Genomic DNA, 19,993 nt, shown 5'->3' with positions numbered 1-19,993 from the left:
ACCTAAACTGGCTTCCATAGAGTTTGTTTTAGGGGTGGGATCTGATATCGTAGCTTCTTTGATTTCCATATTTGCCATTTGATCAGGAGAGGTGCTGAGAATTCCTGGCTCTGAATAGCTTTCGAGTACGACCTCCGCATTATTGATAAGTTCAGAAATATCCTCAGGGCTTAGAATTTGGTTAGAATCAAGCTCGAGTAAAGACTCATTGTTAAAATCACTTATATTTGACAAGTTCAAGTCATTTTCTTGTCATAGGCATTTAGTTACTGTATTTAATTTATTTAAGTTTAGATTTTTTGCCATTGCCACCATTTTTCTTGCTCGGCTAGACATTATAATTGTATTAGTAGTCTTAAACAGCAACTCGTAAGCGGTAATACAATTTAAATTTAAAAAAATGCAGGACCTCGTAAGTGTTACCTGGAAAAAAATGTGGTTTAGGTATAGAAAAGTTATATTTATTATAAAATAAATTAAACACAAACTACTAACAACAACTTTAAAACAACTAGCTATTTTAAACATCTTACCGGCCAAAAACACAAAGCACTTCCACGAACAACAACAGTAACGGTCCCTTACAAAGGTTAACTGACAAATACGAGGTAATGCTTTCAAAACTGACGCGAATGTAAATACGAGGTTATGATTTTTGCGATTTGCCGCTAAAATTAAAAACTGATTAATATCTAACTTGGCCAACAGATGCCACCATCTATTCTAAGCATAATGGTATATTAAAACTAATTTAGCCAAAAATGTTAGTTACGAGGTCCTGCATTTTGACCCTCGATATCAAAAATAGCTAAATAAAAATTAAACCATATACGGGGCCGAGATGAGATTTTTAATTTTAGAGATCTTTCACATAGATTCAGTTTTGCAAATGAGCAGCTTCTGCTATAACATGAGTGTCATCGGCATGTTGATTCTAATTAAGATTCTGTTAATTATAATATGATTTTATTTTATTGATGTTATGATGAATGACTTTATGATAAACCTTATCACGATGAGGAGTTAGCCTTTCATAACATCTTTAACTCTAACTTAAGACCTGCTGAACGTACATTATAGATAGAGGCTTATCTATGACAAAATTAATAAAGAAGCTATTACACCTATCGACAAATATAAATTTGTTTAATTAATTATAAAAAAATCTTAGTTCTATAGTGATGATAATAATGAAAGCCTCATTTGTCCCTTTATAACTTTGTCACTAGTGAAGATTTTTTAATTTTAAAACAATAAAGCTATAGCAAAAAGGTTTATAAATTCATCACTTACTAAACCACAGAATCTGTGTATGCAAATATTAATAATATAAACCAGTTAATTAAAAAATTATATAGAATAAAACTCGTATAGAAAATACGTTTTTTTTGTTTTTATCATGAAGATTCCCAGAAACTTCTGCTGAAAAACTAGTGTAATCAGCATTTTGGTTTGTGTATTATTAATGATCTCCAAATTTCCTTTTTAGTTTATACTATGTTTTACATCTTCAGGAGAAGATTATTATTTATCAATTTTAATAAAATTTGAACTTCGACTTTTGTGTGAGGTAGATGCACCATTTTATTGACAGCATCTTTCTTCCTGATTTACGTTTGTAGTAAAAAATCTATCATAACTAAGTACAAACATTTTTTTATTAATGTACATATCACGCAAATATTGTACTACCCCTTCAACTCTGGTGACCAGAGCTTCCAGTTTTCCATTATTTTTAACGATTTCTTTTTTACTTTCACTCATTAATCTTTAAATGTCTGTATTAAAACAAACAAAAATTGCAGACTCTTATAAAACACATGGACTTATTATCTAAACAGTAACTCACTAGTAATTTTATTATCTAGATCACGCTTTTAAATTTTGTGCTTTATCAGAATGCATGTACTGAGGAATGTCTAATCATGCGACAAATGACAAATTAAAGCATTGAAATAACAAAGTATGAATGGCGCTTATTCAAGCATTTTTCCATTGAGAGAGCAAAAGTTATCGCTTTGACAGGGCCGAGTAAATAGGCAACTTTTTTAGCTTACTTTTAACTCCTGTTATCATCATTAAATAAACTGTTTCATATTATTAATCATATAGTTATAGCAGTAGGTTAAGTGTATACAGGATATAATCATGCAATCGCGTTGATTAAAGATGTTAAAACTGATGTAATTTTAAGCAGAAATTTTCATTTTATTACGCAATTTACTTCTTTAATATGTCCTGTTCAATGAAAGAAGTTTATTTGACATTCACTTGATGAATGACAAATAAAAACTTTTTATATCTTTTAAGTGGCCTCGGGTTACGGCTTAACAATTGTTAATAATTTAAAAAATGCTTAATTGTTCTTTTGTTTTGAAAGATTTTATATAATAGTCGTCAGGTTCTTAGTTTTTATTTGAGGAAAATGCTTTGTGAGTCTCTGGTCCTGTCCAACTTCAACTACTGTGATTTTATTTATGGTCCTTGCTTAGACTTTGCAGATAAAAATCGTATTCAGAAAGTTCAAAATACTTGCTCATGGCTAATATTTGGATTACGAAAATACGATCACATTTCACACACATTTAAAGAGCTTACCTGGTTGAGAATGGGCAGACGCAGAGAGTTACACTAAGGTAATTTTTTATTTAAAGTTTTATATAAACCCCTCCCTTTACGGAATAAATTTGTTCCTCGTTCAAACGTTCACACGAGAGTGATCCGATTTGCTGAGAGGATGACACTTCCTCGTTATTTGACTGCAATATTTCAACGTTCTTTTACGTACAATGCCATTAAACTCTATACAATAACCTACCAACTGAATTGTCAACTTTAGATCAGAAGTCATTTAAATCAAAGTTTAAGAAATATCTTTTACATTTAACCTTCAACCCGTAATTTAGACCTTATCAATTTTATTTTTTGCAATTTTTTTAATTTCATATTTAGCTATTTAATATTTATTTAAATTAGTAGCTGTCTTAGCTAGACTACGTCCTGCTTCTCGGGTACTTAATTATAAAGTGATATTAATGTTAACTGCATCTGTAAATTTTAAATAAAAGGCATTTATTATTATTATTATTATTATTATTATTGTTATTTTACGTAATTTTGAAATAACTCCATCTATAGCGTATTAACAACATCAACTTTAGTAATAGTGAATTTTAACAAAAATAATTAAAACGCTCATAAATTTTCTTATATTTTTTTTTCTGTTTCAGATAATTGACTTTATGGCCTACTGAGAAACTTTGCAAGATCAAAGGTAACAACAAGCTTAACCAAAGTATGCTAAATAGTAGAAAATTCAGTTTTTTTGGATAATTTAGACCAGGTAGCAAAATAACGTCTTAAAGAAATCTTATTAGCGATTTAAGATCAATCACAACGAAGTCAACACACCCTTGCATGTGGTACTTTCATCAGGCAGGCTTTTATTAACATTAATCCATGCAATGTTATTATAATTTCATTGATGTATGAGATATACTGGATGGTCTGAAACAACCAATGACAACAGACCAGAGCTTTACCCATTTTACGTAATCAAAAGCTTTGCTATAATCGGCTAAAATATAAACACGTGGGAATATAGAACTCTTTCGACTTCTCAATGATTTGTCTAATTGAGAAGTTGACAGATCTGTGATGATGACCAACACAGTGATCACTCATGTTTAGGTGAAATAGTAAGTGTAACTACTTGTACACGTTTTCAGCACATTTCCCAATGTACCCGCGTACATTGCAACTTTACAGCTTTGCAAAAATTACATTGTACCGACCTATTTAAGGGCTACCCATGGCAGGTATAAAAATTTGAAGAATGCAGCCATTGGTCCCAAAAAAAATTGTTTGTGGGGTGTGAATGTTACTCCATGGTTGGGGCGACTTGCACATCCATGATAAAATATTTATAAATTGCATTCTAAAGCATATTCTGTGCATGTTACCCCTTAATCATATGAAAAATAATACCTATAACAAGGGTCACCGTTACAACCCATTAAAAATCAATATTTTTAACGAAAAAATAATATATTGTCAAAATATATGAAACATAAAAACAAATTCTGTACCTATAAATGCGAAGAAATATCAATTAGTAAAAAGTTATTGTAAAATAAACAAACTTTATCTAGCAAAACTTTGGTAAAATAAGGCACATTTTTTGAAAAAATCACAAGTGTAACAAAAACAAAACATTGGCTAATTATTATTGTCAACTAGGAAGTCCTTGTCGGCATCACTGTCATCGACTAGAGATTCATTGTCTTCCGAATCCTCACACCATTCGCATTCAAAATAAGAGTCTTTACTGTCTATATTACAGGGTCCACAAATCCAAGCTCGACACATCGTGCATTGTATCCAATCAATTGCGCCTCTGTAGTCTTTCCAATTAATCTTGCAGATACCACACTGGGAGTTATTAGTCTTTCTTTCTCTCTTGCTTTTCCTGGTTGGGAGTTGCTGAGTGCATGGCAAAATGCTAGATGAAGAGGGTCCTGGTTCTTCGGCTGTAGTTCAAAATTCCTCAGGAACGGTTAGAGGATTTTCAGAAATATTAGGGTCTGTAACAGTGCGAGACGCATCACTTCCAGGTTCGACTTTTTTTCCCCTTTTGCGTTTTTTCTCAACCCCTGTACCACGGTGCTCGTTCAACAAATCAACCAAGCTGTTGTCTAAGACTCTTTCGATATCTGCATCTTCTAGTCCACCAGGAATGCGCTTCAAAACTTCGTCGGGATTTGCAGGATGCAAACCAGTTGCTTTAAATCCTGATTTGAGATTCTCTGCTACATTTTGACTTACCCCTTTCCACAATCTGTCCAGTAGCTTCGGAAATTGTTCTTTCGGTATACAGCCTTGGAACCGCGACTCCTTTCTCCACTGATCGAGAACTTCTCTCCATTTTCTTTTCATAGGCGCAAATATAGCCACATCAAGGGGCTGCATTAAATGCGTGGCATTGGCTGGGAAGGGAGTTATGAAGATGTTATTTGTACCACATGCTTCTATCACCTGTGGTGAAAAGTGGCTTGCCAGGTTGTCACCAACGAGAATCATCTGGTCGTTATTTTCTCTGGTGTCGTGAGGCAGGAAAAGCTGAAAGAACCACATATCGAATAAGTTCATCTCGAACCATCCGCTTGCAGTGCTCGCATATTTTGTTCCTCGTGGTCCACCTTGCGTCCAGTTATCATAAAGATTCAAAGCTTTATATACAACCATTGGTGGTAAAAGGTCTCCATTGGCATTTCCACAAACCATTAAACTGATCGTAACCCGGGAATGCTCCTGAACTCTTTTCACTCTCTTCGTGTTCCTTGGCACTACCACCTTCCTGGACCCAGGATCATCTGTAACGTTGGTTTCATCATAGTTATACAAATTTGAGCTTTTCACTTCTCTCATTGCTAAGTCAATATTATTAAAGAAATTTAAAACTTCATTACGATCCAGTGATGCTCTGGATCTCTTTATATTTGAAGCCATTCTAACGCCTAAATGGTTCCTTTTTATTAATATTTGTAAGAAATCAGGTCCAGGGAAATTATTTTTGAATATTCGAACATTTTTTCCTTGTCCAGGAATTTTTTTATTACGTCACGAATATCAACTTTTGTGAGAGGAAATCTCCAATTTGCTACAACACCCAATGTCTTTGAAATGAGAGCCTCTTCTTGATCACTTAAAACCTTTAGACGACCAACTGATTTCGAGTGTGCACCAAGAAGTCTTCGACCTAACGTAGTCCGTTCTACTTTGAAAGATTCGGCTGCTAATTTCCTCGACATACCCGCATTTACTGCATCTACCGCTTGGCGCAAGGCGTTCTCTGAGTAATTCCGGTTATTTCTTGCTCCTGGAGTTTTTTTATACGTACGAACCATTTTTATACTTTATTTACCTGTAACAACAGAAAGCCGGCGATAAAACATAAAATAACATAACCTAAAAAAAATTAAACAAAAATACACGTGGTGTGCAAGTTACCCCGGGGTGGGCCACATTACGGTAGCTTAAGTGTAAATTACGAAATATTATTAAAAATGATTTGCTGTTATATTTAATTTTTTTTTGCAAACTTTCCTTTCCATCTGCTGATGAAGTGCTGTTTATCCCCACATAAAAAACCGTTCATAGTATGCGATTTTTAGATCATTTATTAAAATAATCTACAATAATTACTGTGTTGTCTTGTTCGCTGGATAAGTAAAGTGTAATTATAGATTTTTACATTTACTTTCGAATAATATAATATTGTTCATTTAAGGGTCAACTACATAAATAGATACGAGTCGATAACAGCAAGCAACAACATTCAGCATTTTATTTTGCTCAATAGGAATTTCATAACGGGGACTAAGCATTCATGTTTTTTAATTTTTTTTAAAGTAAAATATAGAAAAAAGTCGAATTTTCAGTTTTTCTTTAAGTGAATTCGATTCGGTCTTTGACCAGAGAAATAAATATTTTATTTTTCATTAAGAGCTTTCTGTAGTTAAACAATCAATATTATTTGGTAGCAAATAAAAACTTATATGTTACAATAGTCTTTTTTTAAGGAAATTAAAGAACATTATTTAAATATTCTTGAGTTTTACGTTAAAAATTAAACTAGAGTCTTCTACTTCATTCTTTTCAGTCTTTAAAAATTCAGAAATTGGAGGGACACAAAGTCAATGGTCTCAGATTATGTTTATTTAAAAAAAAAACTATTACTTAAATGTTTGTGATGTTACACGAATAGTTTTACTGATGATGCCTTAGGGCGAACAACGTGTAATAGTTTTTTAAAAAATATACATAATCTGAGACTATTGACTTTGTGTCCCTCCAATCTCTCAATTTTTATTATTAAGAGGTCTCTTTGAGAAAAATGGACTACTTTTTTCAATTTTCAGTCTTTAATGTTGAATAAGTCTCTTTGGTTTTAACTGAGATTCTTTTTTAAATCCATTATCTCATCTATATCTCTTAATACATAAAAGTAATGTGCGAGTGGAATAAAAAGAAAGGTACAACGCACCTTTTCCATCTTAGCTTAAATGAGTCCCAAAATACGAGAATTCAATCTCTGAATCAAAATTTAATTCTGAGGTCAGTAAGAAAAAATCTCTTTAAAACTAAGTTATTGAGAAAACTGTAAAAGATTAAGCTTGTCTTATTTATTGTAAAACCACTGCTGAAAATAGTTGGTATGGTATCAAGAACGTCGAATTCTTACAGCATACTCTTATATAAAAAGGTAAAGGTTTTGACTATTAGTGCTTCACTACTATCATAAAAACCCTTTTCATAATTCTGGTTCAAATACCATTCTTCTTTATTTCTTTTCTATGCCTTATTGACTAGTAATTTAATTTATTTCTAATACGATATCAGCAAAATGTTCCATATTACCTAATCAGTTATCTATCGTACCATAATTAAAATCTTATTTTTCGTAGTGACGAGATATATTATGTAGATGCGAGAGGAAATCGTTAAGCGTTTCACTTCGTGCACACACCTACGCCCTTGCTCGCTCCTGAACAGCTGTCTCGGGAACCCACGGCTTTTCAGAATTTCAAATTTACATAGAAATTTCAACTTGCTATCGAGAGACACGGAGAGAACGGTCAAAAACGCCTGTGAATTAAATATTTGTGGCCCACTTTGTCTATTTATAGTGACATTTAGAACTTTTTTTTTTTAAGTCGAGCCTGAAGTGTAGAAATTAATTTGTACTGTATAGACGTTCGTAGGAGTAAATCATTTTCGAAATTCATAACAAGTATATTTTTAAAATATTTCGTATTATTGATCTTTATATAATAACATTAACATTGCAACTAACCCACGTAGATGACCATCATAAAAATCTCTGAGTTTTAAAGGTGGTAAGATGATCATTTGTTATTGTCAAGTGACTCGAATGAATAACTGAAGAGTTGATCTTCAGATTCATGTAGTTCGTTGATCTCGACTTTTTTACCTTCGATTATTTCGTTTTCATATACCATATACCGTCTTTGGGAATCAGCTCTATTTTCTTAATTAATTACATCGCACAAACAGTAAACACTTACTCCGATTATAGGTCAATGGGCTCAACAAAGTTCTCCATTATAAAAGTAAATAGAAAGCATTTGCTGTTATTATAACTTGAATAACCCCCCTAATATATGTCTCAAGTCTCAAGACGTCTTCTCTTCTTCACATTAACATCTCTTTATGAACACTACGGTTCACGTTTTTCCCATTTCTCTTTGGAAGGTAGCCCTTTAATTCTTTCCGATGATCAAATAATAATAATATATCTTAATTCTTAAATCAGATTTGTTAACTAGAATATAAACTTTGTATCACCTACAAATCCGAGGATGTCAACATTCATGTTCCTTTCACCTTCTTATATTAATATTTCTTCTTTGAACACCAGGATTACACATACCTTATCTCTTCTTTGGTGGTTCTTAACCTTCTGGAAGAGAACTTAAACATCTAAATAGAAAGTTGCGATAACTATACATATTAGTCATATTGTATTTTAATTAATATATCCTATGTGGAAGTCCAAATCAAGAAGGAATTTAACAAGGAAGATACATTTTTCATTAATCTGCTTTTGTCAAAAATTCATGACGGGTTTTACACTCAATATTATTTAATAGGTCTTGTCTACTTATACACTAGCTAATATGTTTATACATATTTGTCTCCTGGTAATGATTCTCCCTTCACTTATAGTTCCAACCAACTACTGTTGGATGCAACATTTGATTGATAGATTAGATATACTGATCTCTTTTTCTTTTAAAGTTTTTTTTTGGTTACTAGTAGTAGTAGCAGGAACTACTTATGGCAAATTTTCTCGATAAGGAAGACTTTCTTGTATTAGTCTTCATCTGGCACCAAAGAAATTTGGGTAACTTGGGACTTACTACTTATAAACTATCCTATCCATATATACAACGTTCTTAACTTGGTTCTACGACCACTTTTCCCTTTTGTACAGAATTCCGTAATTTGTTCTCAAAAATAATATTTTAAATTTCTCATCTGATGCCATGCCTTCGATTACAAGGTTATAATATGTCTTGCGTCATATTAGTTTCAGTCTTTGATGTAAGGTTTTCTCAAGGATTATTGGGATTAATCAATGAAATATAAATTTATTAATCTGGAAGGTAAATTGCTGGAAAATGTATAAAAAACTAGAAGAAAACCCTGCCAAACTAAGAGAGAATTATGCCACGTAGGAACAAAAGATTCTAGAAAACATTGCTAATTTAAAAAAGAAATTAAAGAATAAATTCTGAAAAAATCTTCTTTACTGCAAAAGCAGATCAAGGAAGTTTATAATAGAATCACAATATTTACCATAATAGCAACATCAACCGCATATACATCATACCTTGGGATACAAGATTCTGTACATTTTCCTTTATCTTAGGTACAATCCCCGATTTTCTTAAGCATTCTTGGAGTCATCTCTTAGTATCGTTCCATATTCCCGCTTAGAAGCTCTTACAACCTCAAGAGCTGCGCTTATGTTGTTATTTAGTCAAGCATTATTGACGTAATCTCCTACTATCAATACATAATTCTCGTTAGAATTCCTAACAATCTCAAAAGCTGCATCTAGTAATCAATATAAGACCATTTCTTATCTAGTGCATTACCTTGTAATGCAAGGCTCTGTATATCTTTTTTACGTTAGGTGCATCTTTAGATGTAACCTTTTCTTTATCATTTATGGCGTAAATTTCCACTATTATTACGTAATCTTATCGAGAAACGCTAAAAGTTTCAATAGCTATGAACACTGTTGTCATTATGTATTAGTACCGCATGTAGCAGTAGTAGTAAGCACGGTGGGGGGACAATGTCCAACGTGCAAGCTAAAAAGATGGCGTCCCGTTCTTAAAGAATGAATCGCGATATGTTATTTGTTTTCGGCTTATCTAATGGAAATTTGTGGAGTTGTTGTATTAGAGAAGATAGATATACAAGTACTCACCACATTGGTGCTCAAAAGATCAAGAAATATAAAATTTGAACATTTTCAATTTTTGTGGTTTTCTTTCTTTTGCCCATGATATTGCTGTGAAAACAAATAGCTATTACAAAAGTAAGTATATAATTGGAAAGCACATTAAATGTAGTAGCTTCTCTGAAAAAAAAACATGTCCCTATTTACCAAATTTTAGAAAAACGACAACCAAGAAGATACCACTAATTTTGCACATTTTCCAAATGTTACATTTAACTTCTGATAACACCCGGTATAAAAATTTACTCAAAAACTTAAATTTACTTTTCTTATGGTAAATTTAATTCTCTTTCAGATGGTATATCTAAATTTTATGTGGTAGTAAGAATAACGGAGATATTCTTGTTTATATGAAAAAAAACAAGGAAATTTGATAAAATTAAATAATCTTAAATACCAGAAGAACTAACAACTTTTCGAAATAATGTTATATAACTTTTTTGTTGCAAATGACTTGTTTAATCACCTTTAAAAGTTTGGCGGTTTTTATAGTAAACACTTTGTATAGCCAGTGAGGCATGATGGGGTTTTTACACCCTATTTTCCACCAACTACTCTTGCTAGAAACTGGCGCATGTAATTACTTCACATTGGCTTGGTGTCCAAGTACCTGACTCATTGCTTAGCAGTCCTCTCTCGCAGCACTGATCTGAAACAATCGACCAATAAAGCTGTTGTGTTCCTAGCCTATATGGCCTCGCAGATATCCTTAGTTTTCGCCTTATATTCTAGACTTTTTCAACGTCAAATAAGAGAGCTCCTTATTGTTGATGACGCTCCGTGCTTTTTTAATGTGTGTTCATTCCTATGCGGTATATTTGCCAGAATTACCTTAGCTAAATATTTCATCATACTCTTTAAAGTTTCCATTAGAAAGGACATTAAAGTGATGGGCCTATAGGACATGGCCATGCTGTAATCCTTTCTGTCAGCTTTGGGGATATAGACTACATTTGCCGCTCTCCATGTCTTTGATACATCCTTCAGTTGAGAAAGGATTATGTCCACGCCCGACTGCAACATCTTTAAGATTATTCTGTCTGGCTCATTTGCCTAGTATGGAGCAAATTCACTCACTGCTCATTTAATAGTACTGTTGGTAACTATTTGATCATTTCTAAAAAGCGTTTTTTACATCCAAAGTTAAAACTTTCTTGACTGAAAATAATTTTAAACTATTAATCTCCAGTCCTTTTAACAGCTTTGCCAGGAAAACTTCCAGTGTTATAAAAACAGACTGATCAATTTCTAGAGAAACACAATGCTCGGCACAAAAATTATTTTTCATCTAACTTCCTGAAATTGATAACTAATTTAACAGATTTTTGCCCTAAATTTGGTGTTAAAAACTCTACTAAGCTTGTATTTAAACAAACAAATTTGCAATTGCCTAATATTTATCTGTTTCTTCTGATGTAAATAATTTTTCTACAACAAAACCTAAGTCTTAAAGTGTAAATATGATTTAAAACATCTTAAAGGACCAAAGTAATAGTAATATTCTTATTTCCTTAATAACATTACTTAACCATTACCTTACTTAAAACTTTTTCCTTTTTATTAGTAAGCTTTACCAACAACCAAGGGGTGCTTATTTCCATTCTTGACGGATGTTTTTATGGATCATTTGGAAATAAATTTTAAATTAATTAATAACAAAATAGAAATTTTGAATTGGTATAGATACGTTGTCACTTGTCCCTGCTTCTTAAATTGTGACATACTTCGAGCCTAGTCATTCTTAAACAAATTAAACCAAATTTACCCTAAAATTTCTTTTACACTACAAATAGACCACATAAACGCAAATTATTCCATCCAACCCATCAGCACAAAATGGCTGCTCTTAACTGCTACAGTTATCGTCTTTTAAATATTCCTCTCTCTCTTCCTAACTTTTAAAACGAAATAAATATTCGAAAGCAAATTGCTTATAATAACAACTATGATCCTAACCTAATTATTGCTTTTAGCAATAAAACCAAACCAGCCAAATTGAAAAAACAAATTTTTCCTGACGGTAAAAAAGACAATAAATTTATATCCTTACCATTCATTGATTCTTATCTAAATAGGAAAATTAACCATATCTCCATTAAACACTAGTCAGAATTACAAATTTCCTATATAACCAAAAACAACTTAGGTTCGATTTCGATTACTACTAAAAATATAATTGATAGATTATCAAAAAATGGTAATTACAGGCTACAGCGTGATTCGTGTGACTGTTCATACGTGGGAAGTACTTGTAGACCCTCAAAAACACGCATAGCTGAGCATTTAAGTAAACCCTCTTCGGCTTTTGCTAAACATAAAAGATCTAGTTACCAATTTTTTTTCAATTTTTAGGTCAATGTTTCTAGACCGATTTGTCGCCATCATATTTTCGACAGGTTTGACGCTAATTCTGAATCTGACAGTAGGATAACTCTAACCTATGTTAACGTTGTGTTTGCCGCCTTTTAACACAATATAAACATAAACATGCGCGGGTACTAACCCTTTTTTAAATATTGTACGTCCTTCTACATTTATTATTATTTGTGTATTATTTGTAATCTTTAATATTTTTAAATGTTGTTTTAATTTGTGACAATATTTTTCTCACTACATGCAACACCTGTGCATAACAAGTGAGTACATTTTATGCCTCTAAATTTAATTTTAACTTAATTTTTACTATATAACAAAGAATAAGAAATCACATTCATCTCACTTTCAGTTAGCACTGATGATGGCTCATACGTCGAAAGCGCTTTGCTAAGCTAATAAAAAACATTTTGCTCCGCATATATCTTTATACCGGGTGATGCTTCGCCGAGCGGAACATAGGAAATCCTATGTAAATTTTAAGGGGGTCAATTACTTGCTCTTTCCATCATTTTAAAACAAAATGCCATTCTTAGCTCTTCATCTCCTTCCTGAAGCTCTTGATGTTTTTTGAATTTATACGAATATTATTTGTGTTTTTTTAAAGTGCGCAATACCGTAAGTTGTATGATGTTTATTTACCTCTTGCCCGAGAACCCTTGTACTAACCATCTTGTTTTCCTCCACACTCAGTAGAATATTAAGATCTCTGTTCTCTCTTTCTTCCGCTCTATTTTCGATATCCTGAGTTAAACATTTACAATTATTTATTACGATACCTTTGGACTCGAATTTATTGACTATACGTTTAATAGTTGAAATGGACGGAATGGGCTTGATGGGGAAATAAACTGAATACCAACATGTCAGATACTGCTCTAAAACTGTTTCCCGCATAATGCCACTTAATTATGGCTATTTTTTCGTCGATTGAATAAGTCATGGTTGTTTTCAATTGATTAATTTTCTTTTGATTAATTGACACTTTTCCTCACGTCAGTGACAATATTCATTTTACTGCTGCCCGTTTGGTTTTACCTGGACCGAAAATTTGCTAATTTTGCAATTATATTTAATTGAATAATTCAAGATTCGCTCATTAAAATTTTTTGAAACTTTGCACAAGGGTTTGCCAGATTGGCTCTTCAAAAAATTATCTTACATTTTTCCTATAAAATGTACGGGGAAGCCAATAATTGACCCCCTTAAAATTTATATGGGTTTTCCTATGTTCCGCTCGGCGATGCACCACCCGGTATATCTTTACATATATTTTTTTAACCATTTGTTCAGCATATCCCCGAGAACTATCAGGTTCCTGAGCGAAGTGTTTTAGTGTCTTATCATTAGTGCTTGTCCAGCTGTCTCCTACCTTCAAAGACCCTATTTCATAATTTCTATCACGTCTGACGGAATCGAACATCGCTTCCAGTTCACTAGAGAACCTTTGCCAGCTATATTTTTTGTTGCTCTCCTCACTTCTATCTTAAAGCGATTTTTCACCTTTTTATACTCATGCCAAGCCTCTTGAAATCCTTTCCATAGTGCTTGGTGGTAGGTTTTTCTAGACTCCCTTTTGAATTTATCGAGGTCCTTGTACTACCATGGTACCTTGAACGCACATTTCTAAGAGAACATGCTGTCTCAAAAGCTTGATTGAGTAGTTGACCTAACTCATTTACTCTTGTTTCTAAATCTTCTCTGGTTAGTATCGACCCGCCTGAGATCTTAGACACTTCTATATAGTTGGCTCAGTCCGTGATCCATGGATTCCTTCTATTCGGTGCAATCACATCCTTCGACTCTAATTCGAATTGAATCATTCGGTGATCTGATGTATGTAGTTGTGTCATTTGATACTCTCTAGTTACCTACCATATCTGCAAAGTTCCGCGCCCTTGTTTTGCGAACACTTTACCCGTTGTCCTTGGTACTACCCCATACCGTATTATACGCGTATACTTCCCGAAAGATTTAACCTCTTAATTTTTCAACAAAAGAAACTATAATAATAATTATAAACTATAATAATAATTATAATACCTTCGTAGGGGGTAGTTGCACAAGATCAGTACAGAAGGAGTATTTGGAGTAATTTTCAAATCTTTTTACCCTACTGCCCATAATTATTAATTTTTAAGACAATTTGTACGTATAAAAAATTTAGGCAGGTAATACCAAGCCGGTGCATCTATACGGCAGAAAAGAAATCGACAACCTCGCCATCCAATTAATACCGAGTACCAATCTTCAGAAAAAATAACCAAATCAAGTGCACTTCATCTCATCCGACACCGTCTACTTCGTTGGTTGGGTCGTTCGACGGTACCACCTGGAGCCAGCGAGGGTACTTGGGGTCGACGGGGGGTGGAGAGGGGCAAGGGGGATCTACGGGCAACATCTTCGTAGCCCGGGGCTGAACGTGTAGCGCGGTAGCACGACCGGTAGGCGCGAGTCGTGCGACCACCTTATCCGCGTCTTTGTCTTTCGAGGGGCCGGTGGTACCTCCGTCTTCGTTGGGTCGTCGCCCCCTTACCCCGTCACGTCGCGTTTGACCTAATATCGATGCTAATAGACCAGAATACATTTTTTTTCCATCCATAATATCGGATTAATATGCCCATTTGTTTTTACGATAATTATATTTAAATTGTTCTGCTTTTTTTTTTTTTTAATGAGCGATATAGTAATATACCTGGATTTGGAGATACTTCAATTAAGTCAGTTTTATTGCATTGGAATTGAATGATGTTGTTAAACTAACATAAATATGTTTTGAAAACTATAAGTAATTGCACTTGTATCGTCGTTATCTGTATCCTCTTATTGGGAGAGTGGGCTTTGTTGTAACACTTACGTTGGATTTACTTTTCTTCCTATTTAATATAAAAATAGTAAGTTTCTGGTTTGGTTAGAACATTACTAGTTTAAAAGTTCACTAGATGAATAACTATGAAACCATAACAGGTAAACTAAAATAACCTTTAGTAAATGAGTTAGAGATAGCACTCTTATTATCTTGCTTGCAGTGAAAAATCTGACAAATCGATAAAATACGTCAATTTTATATATAAGGGAGACACTCTAAATAAATACTTACCAACTTCTTATTTTAAGGTTAAGTACATCATTTTAAAGGGCGTTTAATTTTCTTTTTAGTGTCTATAATATTGTTGCTTTTTGTCTAGAGACTGCCGAATAATTGTGTTGAAAAATTGCAGAAAAAATTAAACTAACCTGCACTGAAATTTTGGTTTTCAGGCTAGCGTTTACAAAAAAACTATTCCATTGGGTTTAAAAGTACATTGTTTTTTTTACCTAAACATGGTAAGCAAATTTAAAAGATGTTGCCAAAACAGGAATATTATTGTTAGTTAGATTTTATTTGTTGGGCTGTTCAGTGATAATTTTTAAGTGCAAAAAGTGTGAAAATGGAAGGAAAAACTAAATATAATTTCATTTATGGAGAGGTTGGAAACTGCGTATGAAGGACGGCATTGGTTTTTAATAAAAGAAATCGAAATCGTGAAGTAAGTCATAGATATGCGCTGAATTTGCTAACAATGTTCTACGAAACTGGTTTAGTGAATAGTGCATAAATAGTAACCTACGAGTGATGATTGAAGGAGCTCAAATTGTAGTTTTGAGATTATTTGCTGCAGAATTTAATAGTAGCAGAACAGACAAGAATGTCACACGAGACAATAAGAAAGGCACTGAAAATACCTAAAATTCATTCATATAAAATGCCGATACATTACGAACCCTATGACGCAGTTGTTAAAAAAATAGAGTTTTGTGAATTCATGACTCGTCAAGTAAACGCCATCCCTAATATTCTGCCGAATATCTATTCAGCGACAAATAATAATTTTTGCTACTAAAAATGTTAACAAACAAAATATCGATATTGGAGTGACCAAAACTCGCATATTTATCAAGAAGGACATACACAATTTCCCCAAAAAGTTAATATTTCAGATGGTATTCTTGAAAATACGATTACTAGTCCTTTATTTATTGCATTCATTTATTGCAGTAAACTTAATAGGCGATCTCTACCTTAATATGGTTGAAGAAACTAGCAAAAATTAGATAAAATCCCAAATTGGTACAAAAAATAATTTACTTTTACAGGGAAATTTGTTAATATTCCAACTTCACCGCATTATTTCTTTCCGGTCCAATAGTGGTTAAACGAGAGATAATCACATAAATGAATTGCATAAGGGGACTAATTGAATGGCCTCCAAAATCACTGGATTCAACACTTTTAGACCTCTTTGTTTAGAAACATCCTAAATCCATTGTTTATGAACCACGATCTGCTGATATTGCTAATGTTAACAGACGAATTGCAGGAGAATGCTAATCAATTCTCGGTAAAATTTTTCGAAATGTTAGAGAGGAAACAGACTTGGATAACAATTTCAGCAACTTATAAGATACTGCCTTAGTAGATCCCATGTGTTTTAAGATAGAAATTTTCTTCGTGTTATTCATTGATTCTAACGACCCAGTCTTCTCTTTTAATCATTTGTACTAGAAGGACAGCCTATCTAATAGTTTGTATATAAACACTATCCTGAAAACCAAAACTTGAATGGATGCAAGTCTAATTACTTCTGGAACTTTGAAACGGGATTATTCGGAAACCTCTAGACAAAAAACAATACAGTAGGATACCACTAAAATGATAATTGAATTTTAAAACGATGTGCCACGCTACCCCGATTGTGGTTAAATACTGTATCCACAGCATTTAACCACACTTAAATAATAGCAATCATTACGTCGTCTTCTGAGAGCTGCTTGCCTTAACAAACAGAAGGAAAAAATTAAAAACATAACAAGGAACAGAGAAGAGGTGAAGAGTAAGACTAAAAATAGGTTTGATAGTTTTAACGAAAGAGTATAGCCCTAACAGTTATTTTCTTGAGTTACTCGACTTTATAAGGAAAAGGAATAAGTAAATGCTTATAATTAGGACCCATTCTGAGGTCGAAAAAAACCAAATTAGTGGAATTGCTGTTGTAGAAGTAGATGAGTCATAGACAAAATTGTCAGCAGAACTTTGCTAGACAGTTAAAAATATGTTTTGTTGCTTCCAAGTTCAAAAGTTTCCCTCCTTTTTGATGAAAAGTAAAGCTTCTCCAAATTAATCTAACTGCAGTATTCCAGTCTTTGAATTAAATAACTTGTGCCAAGTCACCCATATTCTTAAGTTAATTTTATAATTTCCGTGAATTTTCTCATGTTCCTTTCATTTAAAGATGGCTGTGACCACAAAGTTTAAGTTCTTGACTTGTTTCGTTGTAATCCATGCCTCTGCTTTATAGAACAGGACTGAAAAGATGTATCACTTGACCAGTCTTAATTCTAGTTTCATTGGGATTTTGCTTGTGAACCACTTTTTCTTAAGGTTAAGATCGTTTCGCGCTTTTTCAATTCATGTTCTTATTTCTATTTACTGATCCAATTTTGTGTTGACTCTAGATCCAAGGTATGTGTATATCTTTACTTATTTTATGTTTTGATGGCTTATTGTCAATTGCATTGGAGGTTGTTGAGTTCTGCTAATGAACATGCATTTAGTTTTTATCGTATTTAGTTTTAAGTCATATTTTTGACTTGCTGTGTGTATGCTTTGCATGAATCTTTAGAGGTGGCTGCAATTATTTGAGATGATAACTGTATCATTAGCAAATCTAATGTTATTGATTATCTTTGTTCTATTTAATACCCTATAAAACTTCTTCCAGTGATTTCCTGAAGATTTGTTTAGAGTATAAATTAAACAGAAGCGGCGAAAGGCCGCATCCCTGTCATACACCTTAAATTATTTATGTATATCCTTTCAAAAATTTAATTTTCACTGTTCACATCATAATACTGTTTTGTAATAGTGATCAGCAATTGATATTTACAATGTCCAAAGAATCTTATGGAGATATAAACTTAAGAAGTACAGTAGAGTCCCTCGAAATTATAGAGAAATTACTGACTTTACTGACTGACTAGATATTCTAATAATTTAAAAACTAGGAAAAAGTGTATTCTTATCTGAACAAATGCCTTATTTGAAGAAATTTTATCACTTATGTACCTAAAAAATTAATATATATTTCTATGATATGTTCCATGATATCATGATCCATGGATATCATGGAACATATTGTTAAGAATCAAGAAACTAATCATGATGGTGATGAAAAAAAAATGTGTAAAACGAGCACCATCTTTACGTGAATAGTTGATCTGAAATCTCTTTTCTTATCGGTCTATATAAGTTCAAAATCTTACTCAACTAATAATACAAAATAATAAGAAACAAGCTTCAAAGAATACTGATTAGACGGAATTAAAAATACAGAAAAGATAAAAAGGAAATACGAATAAATTGAGTGGAAAATTATGGAGTATCTGTAGGGAAAATGAAGGATAGATTAAAAAAACTACAAAGACTCTAAATAAACTAAAAATAAAAAAATCATTTCTCAACATTTTTATCAAATTTCAACACATAAAATAAATTTTAAATTTCGAAAAGGCAGTTTAAAGTATAACGGGCAAATAGCCAGAGTAATAAAAAGAACAAATAAACATTAATAAAATGAATAAAGTTTCATAAAAAAAAAACTATGTGAAAAATTAACAGGGATTAAGCGATATGAGATAAACTGAAAAGAAAAGACTGATAAATAAATTAACTTACACTTACTGACTATTTTTCAGAATATAATCAATTTAAAATTGAATCACTTACAAGGGAGGGGTATGTGTTATGAAAAACAGGTATTTAGATTTTAAACTAAATTAATAAAAAAAAGCGGCTTAACAAACAGAAAATTAAAGAAAAAGTAAAATCTAAAGAACAAAAATCACAGAAAAGAGCATGGAAGGACTGAAAAGAAAAAAACAAATCAATGATGAATATTAATATGAAGAAACAGACTTTTTCATCAATATTAGTGAAATTGGAAACAACGTGACAAATTTTCTATAGCTGACAAATAAGTTGATTAAAATGTTAAAATAAAATATAAGTATAAAAAATATAGTATTTAAAGAAGAAAAAAGTATTCATACCTATGAAGAAAGCCATAGGAAAAATTAATTAAAATAGATTAAGAAGGAACAGACAAAAGCGATGACATATATTCTATGGTTGATGAGTGTGGAGATTAAATATTTTATTTTAAAAGTAAAGAAAAGAGAATAAAAAGAAACATAAAAAAAAGTTAAGAGAAAAAATAGCACACTTATCGTAACACGTGAGCGAGAAAAATTAACTGAACAAGTCAATGGAAGGACTATAGAAAATACAAGACTAAAAAATGACTTCATTGACAGAATTCTATTAAAATCAGTTTGGAATTGGAAAAAAATATGACGTACTTTATTAAGATGAACAAAGTGAAATACCAACAGGAAGGCAGAGATAAAAACAAAAAAGCTGAACAAAAAAAGAAAAACTGACAGAGAAAGAAATAGCAAATATGAAAATGTAGAAAATATGACAAATGGAAAAAATTAAACTCTATGATAACAAACCAAAATATTACG

General features: G+C 32.3%; 1 protein-coding gene across 2 annotated transcripts in view; it reads left to right on the top strand.

Annotated features, from left to right (window-relative positions):
• Nucleotides 1–19,993, top strand: part of LOC126740883 (protein sprouty) — a 142,497-nt gene that overhangs the window by 51,895 nt on the left and 70,609 nt on the right. For both annotated transcript variants that reach the window (XM_050447048.1, XM_050447049.1), the window contains exon 2: nt 3,231–3,274. The gene's annotated coding sequence lies outside the window, so the exon portion shown is untranslated. The remainder of the gene's footprint in view (nt 1–3,230; nt 3,275–19,993) is intronic.

The sequence above is a fragment of the Anthonomus grandis genome, chromosome 10, assembly GCF_022605725.1.
Source record: "Anthonomus grandis grandis chromosome 10, icAntGran1.3, whole genome shotgun sequence".
Classification (NCBI taxonomy): domain Eukaryota; kingdom Metazoa; phylum Arthropoda; class Insecta; order Coleoptera; family Curculionidae; genus Anthonomus; species Anthonomus grandis.
Note: the sequence above shows the minus strand (reverse complement) of the source record. Positions and strands in the feature narration are given on the sequence as shown.